Below are 9,744 nucleotides of genomic sequence, written 5' to 3' on the forward strand. Positions count from 1 at the left end.
TTTTTTAATAGAAAGAAAACTGGCCTCTCACAAATAGTAAATCCTGCTATTTGCAAATGAACTTTAAAAAAAAATGCATCAGGTAATAGAATTCTCTGTCATTTAGCCAAATGCAAACTCAGGTGAATAAGATTGCCAATTATCAGTATAATTTTGAAAGAGAGGTATTCAGAACTAATTGTATGCTTCACTTGGATAGCCAGTCTGTCACTTTGTATTTGCAGTGCCATCTTCTATCCAACTGACAGTATTATGGCTTCTCTTTTTTTTATGGAATTTTCTTATTTGAAAAAATTAAAGCCTTTGTAAAAGAAAATCTAGCCTTCCCAAACTAAATCTCTCAGTTTTTGATGCGTCTCCATCAGGACCAGCAGAACAGTCAGGAGGGCTGCTAAACTTAACTTTGTTGATGATGGTTGGAAACTTCTTAGTTCTGTACACACGTGTAGTCATAGAACCATGGAATGGTTTGGGTTGGAAGGGACCTTAAAGATCTTCTGGTTCAAATCCCCCCAGCCATAGACAGGGACACTTCCCACCAAACCAGGTTGGTCAGAACTCCATCCAACTTTCCCTAGTCCTGATGGTGAAATTGTTTATCATTTCTTTCAGTGATGCAAGGAGCCTGATTATGCATCAGAGTGAGAGAGGAGAGAATAAGAAGAGACAGGGACAGAGAATAACTTTGCCTTTACTCATGTACTCCTCAAGTGCAAGCCTAAAATCCACAGAGCACTGACGGATCTATTTTGCTTCCTCTAACACTTGCATTACTCAAGTGATAAAGTGCTGTCTGCCATACTGAGAGCAGAAGAGGACCTAAAATGGCTTGTGTGATCCAGCCTGTGATGCAAAAAGCTTTCTGTGGGAATGGATAATGCCCAAATATGTGCAGAATATCATATTCACATCTGTATATTTTACAGTATAAAATGTCCAAAGCAAATGTCACTATGTAGACTAAAAGAAAAGAGACATTGCCTGACTTTGCAAACAGTTTGCTTTCCGTCTACTGATCACAGAATCATAGATTTAAAAGGCCAGAGGGACCATCATGATCAGTTAGTCTGACCTCTTGTATCACACAGGCCAGAGAACCTCACCCATTAATTTCTGCCCCAAGACCATAACTCCTGCTTGTGTGAATGTAATTCTTTTGTAGACAGACTTTTTTTCAGTGTCCAGTCCCATGACTGCAAATAAACAAGAACTTGGCAAATTTGTGCTAAGGCTGTAACTGTCTACTGGAGGATTTTTTTTTTCTTTTCTGAGCTTTTTTAAAACTTCTGAATGCTTTTGCCATCATCTCTGACAAATGAAGTTCTGCACTTAGTCTGTCAGCAGTTAAAAGCACAGCAATACTTGTTTCTCCAACTCCCACCTAACCCTTGATCTCTGCCAATGAAGGTGCCAGGTTTGGTGGCAGTTTCTAAAACACAGAGAGTTTTCAGCTCCAGACTGGACAGACAAGTTAATTCCCTTCCCATGGTCCACTGAACAGCCATCAGGTGGTGATAAATTTCAGCTGCTGTTCACCTGCACTGGCTTCACTTTTGTAATTGCAACTGAAATATTGTAATGTTCTGCTCTGAGCTGTATTATTGGTACTTTATAGCAATTAATTTCCCCTTTTTAAATTGTAGGCAGAATTTACCATGCTATGTATTAGATAAAATGAAATGAAGATCTAATTTAGCATAAGACACGGTATACTTAAGTTGTTTCATGGAAGCAACAAAAATAGTTAACCCCTGCCTTTAAAAGTTTAAAATCTGAACTGTGTAGAATATGCCATGGTGAAGATCTTGTGGTATATTATCTGAAATAACTCAAGATAACTCCTATGACTACGCTTTGCTGCCTTCCTTGCATTTCCTGTAAATTAATCTTTAGTTTCCAACCGTTAATCTATGGAACTGCAATGTACAATATAAATGGGACCTTTTAAAAATAGCACAGTAATATAATGAATTAAAATGACAGTAAAGAAAAAAAAAAATCTTACCATTGTGCCAGAAATCAGTTCAATATGCTGGCTTAGTCTTTTTTAAATGAAATTGAATTGATGAAGTTAAATGCAGTTCTTGCACAGAAGAAAATATGTCTGATAAATATTTATGTGGTAACATATATTCACCACATATCCATATGAGTGAAACTTGGCATATCTTTGTTATTTTTATGCAGGATACAAACAAACATAAAATTGTTGTGAATGAACAACAGAAAAATTTTGTCCCATATAAAGTTATGTTTATGAGAAGTTAACAGTATGCTCTTATCCCTTCTATCTGAAAGTTACGTTAATTTTCAAGGCTGTGACTTTATTTAGTTAGAAATACAGATGATCAGCGGAGTTGATATCTTTGCTGATAATTTCTTATTTGCGTATTTTGCACAAAAAAAATGCACACAGTCATACACTTCCACAGGGGAAAATGCAAACAGGTGATACTTCTTTATGTTCTCAGCCCTTTGCTGCTCAGCTCTCAGCCCAGAATTCTGTCTGAAGACTTTTCTCAAGGCTACGTGCCCAGTGCTTCTTTAAGCTCTCTCTGTATTTTCTGCTGCTTCTCTTTCAGTTCCACTACAACGTTACTCAGCAAAACCTTCCTGACCGTTGCTGCTTTTGTTCTGAGGAGTGGCAGGCCATGGTATTTTGCTTAACTGTCTTCTTATACTTCAGCATTTTATTTTCATGCTGGAAAGCAAAGATTTATTTCAACCACTCTTTTTTTCAGTGTTACATCTGAACATTGTCAATGAAGCGTGAGAGAATCTATATTAATATTTAACCTTTGTACACCACTTTCACATTGTGCTTACAAAAGACACTAGAGAAAAGAGAAATGAGAAACACCTCCAGAAAATATGGCGTAAAACAAATACCCCATAGAACCTAACACAGCACTCTTTTCCATACCTAGTAGTGGTTTCACTTTGCTCACCACTGTCCCAGTTAATTGTTATCTGGACAACATCAGCAAAAAATAATTACTCAAATTACTCAGTACCATCTAATGTCCATGCTCACAGGCACGGATACCAGCCCTTACAAATCCTAATGCCATCTTGCATGTAAAAGGCTGTAGGATGGAGCCTTTGTGTATGGGTAGTGTTTATATGCCTAGATGGGTTCCCTTGTTACTGGAATCTTCCAAGGGATTTTGTTTCGTTCCTGTCACAGCTGTTCAGCCCAGATGCAGATGTTGTTATCTGGGCTCTGATGCTGCAATTCAAGTGCACAGTCTTTGACAGAAGCAGAGAACAGTCGAAGAAAAAAAATATGTGTGGGAGCACCTTCCTCTTGTGAACAGGTTGAGGGATTTGCCTGTGGTGGACAGGGGGAAACCATTCATAGGAGTTAGGAAGATAAGATAAATTACTGTTCAAAAATGGTGTTAATTACCTCACTCAACTAAAACTGAGTCTGTAATCTTCAATACCTGCAAAGGTCTCATCTTGGATCACTGACACAGTAGTAACTAAATAACTGCTTCTCCTAAAAGTCAATGTTGGATGGAATTAATCTAAATTTAACTGTCTAAAAATCAACTGTCTATTCTATACCCATGCTCAACATAAAGGAAGGTTTCCTCAGCAGTGATTGGCCATAGTTCCTGTAGCACTCTCTTACAGCCTAGATGCATGTAAGATGGATTCCTGTGTTTAAGATGATAAGGTGAGTTGTACCTCAGCACTGGTGTATATTTACATGGCAGTCACAGAAACCAGCTTGCATGGGTACCATGAACAGTCTGCCAGTGGTCTGCGAGTGATCTGCATTTCTGGTGTCCTGAATTTGAACATTTAGAGGTGTAAAATTCTATTTACCTTGGATTTGAAACTTTGCACGGATGTATTGTGCTTAAACTACTGCTCTTTGTTGCAATGGCAGGGAATGATTCTGCACTCTGTATTGATTTGAACACATTGCTTTTGATTTTTGTTGCTAGTTGCTATATCTGAGGTAACAACTAACTTAGGAATAACAGGCATCTGTAGGCAAAAGTGAGGAGGAATACTTTACATTGTTTGTTACTCTATTCATACTACTTAATGTGACTGATTGTAATTTTGCTGATATTTCAGGGTTAGTCCCTATTAAAATGCCTCATCTGCCATAAGGCTGCTCTCCATGTTCTCATAACAGCTCTGAAGTTATTTGTTTGTAATCATAAGAATTGGTAAAAGGAGGAGGGCAGCAGGCATCCGAGCTGATACGTGAAGTGTCAGTCAGCTTTTGGATCACCATTTGCTACGACAGCAGTGGGAAGGAAGAAAAATGGCAGTCGCAAATTTATTTTAATGTGTCCTGCAACCTTGTGATTGATTAGAGGAAAAACAGATTGTTTCACCCTTTTTCCACAATTGGATTTTCTGGTTAAATCCAGAACTGCCGAAGTGCAATAAAACACTCTCATGAAGGCAGTAATCTCCCTAAATCTTCAAATTTCCCTCAACCCCTCCTCCCCACCTCATTTCATACACAAACACGGAACAAAATGATGCATAAAAGCAGCAAAACTGATTACCATCAGCAGAGTTTCCTTTTTAATATATTAGACCTTTAATCTTTTCTTAAGTGTTGGCCATTAAAATTATTAAACGACTTCCCCTCCTCCTGCCAATGTATATTTTTTGAATTAATAGACCGAAGTATTTAAAAAACATTACTGCATTTTTTCCACAGCTCTCCTGGGGTGTTTTGTGGTGTAAATTTTGCACTGTTTAATGAAGTTATCACTTTCTGCAGAGCTCCTGTAAGCTGTTGGCACTGCTTCTTCCCTCAGTTCTTACTGGGAGCCCGGGAGGTCAGGAAGGTTCTGTGGACAGTGGTGAGCAGGCAGAACGGCCACTCTCTCTCTGCAGTCATCTTCTGGGAATGGTTACACAGGGGTTTCAGGGATACCTTTTACTTCTCCTTCAGGCTCATGAGTTCATTGAACATTGATCTTAAGACTACCCACTACCAGTAGGTTAGTATTGGTTAAGTAAATATTATGACAGCAAATAATATAATTATTTACACATCTCCAAAAGGATACAGCACTGCAGGCTCCATAGGGGTGGTAGCAAACAGCAGCATGTCAGGCAGGTCCTTTTCTTTGCAGGGTAACTAAAATGACCAGCAAAGATGCTCCAAAGTGGCACAGGGTCTCAGGAGACCCTCTTGAGAGGCCTCAAGGAGCCGTGGGCTTTTCAGAAGGATGGAGGACCTGCTTTTGAATATCACTCTGCCTGAAGGAATCTCTGTGATGGAGCTACCCCAAATAATTTGTAACTTTTGAAAATACTAACCATTAATAAACTTAACACAATTGATCAAAAAATAAGTGTTAGCTTGTATATAAGTGAAGTCGGTGCTCTCACACTAGGCTGTAGAACAAATGACAAGCCTTTCTGCAGCTCTTCATTTAGTATAAATCTAGTGCCTATGTCTGACAGAAATTAATAATGCAGTCTTGAAATATGAATCATGGAAAATGAGCAAGATAAGTTCTTTTACTAAATAGGCCACACACTGACCACAATGACTTCTGACCTACGCTGTCTGCTCTACATTGTCTGCTCTCCCTGGAGAGCAGTGACTAAGAACCGGGTGCTGTGGGAAAAATGTTTGGGTGTAGCAGCTGAGTTTCTGGATGTTGTATTCTGATCTTGTGAACATTTCAGCAAATGAGTAACTGCCCACACTGGAGCAGTCCCACTGTAAAGAAGTCACTTCTTCCTTATATGTTTGCAAACTCAGGGGCACGTAAATACTCTTGTCTACAAACAAAACTTGCTTAGTCAATTACTTTTCATTTGTGGCTGTCAGTTTATCTCTCATTTCACTGAAAACAAGTAATACTCTTATTTAAACAGGAGCTGAGAGTGTTCCCCAGGAGGAAGCCGACAAAGAGCCAACCCAGCTAACACAATGTCTGAATTACAGTCAGCACACATGGAAAGTTGCACCAGTCATTTATTTTGAGCAAGTTCAGCAACTTGGCCCATCTTTCTGAATAGTTCGCTTGTTTGATACAAGTAATGAAAGACATTTCACTTATCTTAATTGCTTTACTCGTGTCTTCCATATTCCTGTAATGGTCCCTGATTGCTCAGCCTTAGAAATTAAATGTATTGTGTGCTGTTATTTCCACAGTTACCCAGTATGAGCAGTTAGGTAGTATCACTGATAGGTAGATGCTAGCCTTTCACTTTTAAAAGTCTGAAATTCAGCTTTTGCATTAGATTAAAAGTACAAGCAATGGTAGCTGGATTAATTTAGCTCTTTGCTGACTCCTGTAACAAAGCAACCAAACCAAATGGGCAGTGTAATCAGTTGTCACTAACTGCAGTATTGATAACTGCAGTTCTTGGCTTAACTTACAGGTAGATAACCTTGTATGTGATCAGAGAAAGTTCACTTTCAGTTAAAGCAGTTGCTTTCTCTTCCCATGAACAACTTGGGGTCAGAGCTAGTAAAGTTAAGTGAAGACAAAAAGACAAAGTGACAACGATCTGGTTTCCTCCACCAGCCCACAGGAGAGTAGGTCATGCTCGTTCAGGAAAACATGCAAAAGCTGGGAAATAACCAGGATTAGTGTTGCCCCAGTAACCTTAATATGACTGTCTCTATATATGCCTCAGTTCCTTGGCCCCTGGTACCTGTGTGAGGTGTAAATCAGGGTTCTATAAGACAGGGGAATTTTGAGTTTAAAACCTTCCCCAAATAAAGGGTTGTTAGGACAGGTTCACAGGATTTAAACAAAGCATCCCTCATGCCCTTGTGTTTGGAGATGCTGGACTTACTGCAGATGAATCATTTTCAGCAGAGACATCCTTCCAGCATCTGCAGTTCTGGTCTGCGTGGTGGAAGCCTGGTGATTTTGAAAAACATCATGACATTGGGTTTTGTAATAGAAAGCATGTGGCATCTGTGGTGATACAATGATCTGGAGGAATTTCTGTTGGGAGTTGTGGTCATTGGGATGTTACTTTTTCCTTAGAGCCAGATTGCTCTAAGAGTGAGGCTCACAGAAGAGTTTTACAGCTGTTTTCTCTCTTGTGCTTCACATTAACCACAATTTTTTAACTTCTCAGTGTGCTCCATAGGTGGCTACACTTGAGAGAGTTCCTTTTTTCCCCCCAGTTTATTTAAAAAAAATTGGGTGATTTCACTGGCTGGGTTCAGAGAGAGTCTTCACAAAGAGCTGCCACAGCTTGACTGGTAAATTGCAGTGGTCATTGCCATAGAGGAGGTGAGACAAGGGAGAGATCAGGAACCTGCTAAGCAGGCTTTTCTCCTGGAAAAAATTGTAATGTGGAACAAACCATTCATTTTTACTTGTGCTCTCACCTGTAGCTTTAATTTACATCTCCAAAGATACAGTCCTGTGCTGGTACTCAAATAGCAGCCTCTCATCTAGCTCATGAGCACATTTTACCCAGACCTCACCTTATCAGTAGCAATCCAGGACTTGTTACCACTACCCTGCTCCCTCAGAAAGTGGCTGCAAATCGTGAAGGCAGAGCAAAACCAGTACATTGCTTCCTGCTGATCAAATCTCAGTAAGAATTAACAGACCTTAGAAGAATTTCCCAGCAGACCTCGGTAGAAATTAATTAAGTACCCCTTCTCCACTGGATTAACCAAGACAGTCTCATTTAGTAATGAGAACTTCTTTGATATGGAGTCTGGGCGCTGCAGCCCTGTCTCTGCCTGGTCCAGGGCCCCACTGAGCCAGCCACCACCCTCATCCCATCCCCATCCCATTCCCAGGGGATGCCTTCCTGTTTGGGCTCCATGGTATCCATGGATTGTAGGGCTGTGGCCAACCCTGGTCACCATCCCCAGCCCAGCCTGGCCCACCTTGCTGGGGTCTGCAGGATGGGGAGGTGTCCTCTTGCTGCCTCCTGGTCCAGACCAATACCCCCACAGCAAAGCCATCCATGGAAAGACCCCTCTTATGTCAATTTAATTAACTAATCATTTTGCTTTAAGGACAAGCTGAAGCTCTAAGAAGCACACAGCTTCTCAAACCACCTTCTGTGTGCAGCTAATATTGCCTGTGAATGATGTTTTCTGTAAAAAAATCAGGCACAGAGCTGAAAGAGTCTGACTTCAGGACCTGTGAGGGAATGTCACACTGAAAGGAGTGAGCAGGTGTCAGTTCTATGGGTGACACTTGCCAGTCCTTGAAAGGCAACAGAAATCAAAGCATTTGGCTGCAGGACTTCCTGGAGTCATGGGAACTTTCTAGCAGCTGTACAGATACTCTGACTCCCCATCCTCATGTCCTTGAGGCCACGGACATCGATCCTCCCCTTGATTCCCAGTGCCACGGCTGCACCTTCATCAGTCCCAATTCTCCCCCTGGGCAGAAGCCAGGACAGAAAACAAACTAGAGGAGCAGCATTACTGATGTCTCCCTTTTTCTACTGCATTCCTAACAGGGAACCATGCATTGCAAAATGTTTCCTTCCTAAACTCAGCTGACCCTTTCTAGCCAGGACCGGAGCTCACGGTATCACCACCAGGAGACTTCCGTGAGGAGGTGAAAAGAGGGCAGATGGCTTCTCTCTAGGTTTTGCCTTTCCTTTTGGCTCCTGTTCATCCTCATCTGTCTTACAGTATAAGGGAACGCAAAGGTCTCTGAACAGGCTACCTGGAAAATTCACTTTGTGCTCTGGAAACTGGAGAAAAGAGTGCCTGATTCATCACCACACTGCTGCCAGGCCGAGGGCAATATAACACCATGGGAATCAGCTGGGATGAAGCTGGAATAGAGCTACAGTGGATCAACACAGAGAATAAACAGTCACATCATTATATTTATACCTGAGGCTCTTGCACATCAGAAGTGCTCTTTGCACCGCAAAGCAGCAACATCGCACTTGGAAGTACCAATAAAACCACCTCTTGGCACAGCCTGCCCTGCCTGGAACAAAGAAATACAGCAATCCAGTGTGTGCAAACAGCCTGGTTTTCCTTTTCAGAGCTGCAGGCTTGTAATGTATCGCCACTCACTGTCTTTATTCAACGAGAATAATGTCAAATGCTCTTCTGGCAGAAAAAAATGCAGACTTTGACCACACATTAACCCCATTAGTACGGTGTTAACTTTTGACTTTAATTCTGGCACAGCGTTAGAGATATTTAAAAGCAGAACAAAATGAAAGGAAATGTTAAACACATTCCTCTTCCTCTTGAAAATGGGAACGATAATTTAATGGTAATGTCACGAGATGGCTGAAAAGGTTTCATGTCTCTATATCTTACACAGAGTGTTACCAGAGGTAACCTGGGCAACTTGCAAACAACAGCTGAAAAAAAGGAACATGTAACAGAGCTTTTAAAACTTTACCCCCGAAGTCATTTCAGATGCATATCTTAGGAGGAATAAAGCTATTATTACAGTAATACATTCATTAATGGATGAAAATATAATGATGATAAGACCATATAATGAAAAAATATCCTTAATTATTAAATTTCTTATATTGTAATTTATGTCAGTACTTTACATACAGAGAAATCATTCTGAGAAATATTTGTTTGGGGAGTAAACCTCCCAAAGAGGCATAATTTTGGTCTGTGAAAGGCTACATGTGCTGCATAAAGAGGTTTAATATTTGGCATAATGTTATTTGCAGCTTCAGCTGCAAAAAGTGTCTGAGAAAATTAGAGGCCATAAATTACTAATTACATAAAACTTCCAATAGCCAAACAATGGTTTCTTCCAGCAGTGCGATTGC

General features: G+C 40.5%; 1 long non-coding RNA gene across 1 annotated transcript; it reads left to right on the forward strand.

Moving 5' to 3' along the window:
• The first annotated feature begins 462 nt into the window (after positions 1–462).
• LOC108493934 lies at positions 463–6,016 on the forward strand. The gene is made up of 3 exons (XR_001873658.1): positions 463–547; positions 4,694–4,838; positions 5,869–6,016. It is a non-coding gene; the product is annotated as an uncharacterized LOC108493934 (long non-coding RNA).
• Positions 6,017–9,744: the final 3,728 nt, after the last annotated feature.

The sequence above is a fragment of the Lepidothrix coronata genome, unplaced genomic scaffold (assembly GCF_001604755.1).
Source record: "Lepidothrix coronata isolate B3197 unplaced genomic scaffold, Lepidothrix_coronata-1.0 Scaffold21, whole genome shotgun sequence".
Lineage (NCBI taxonomy): Eukaryota > Metazoa > Chordata > Aves > Passeriformes > Pipridae > Lepidothrix > Lepidothrix coronata.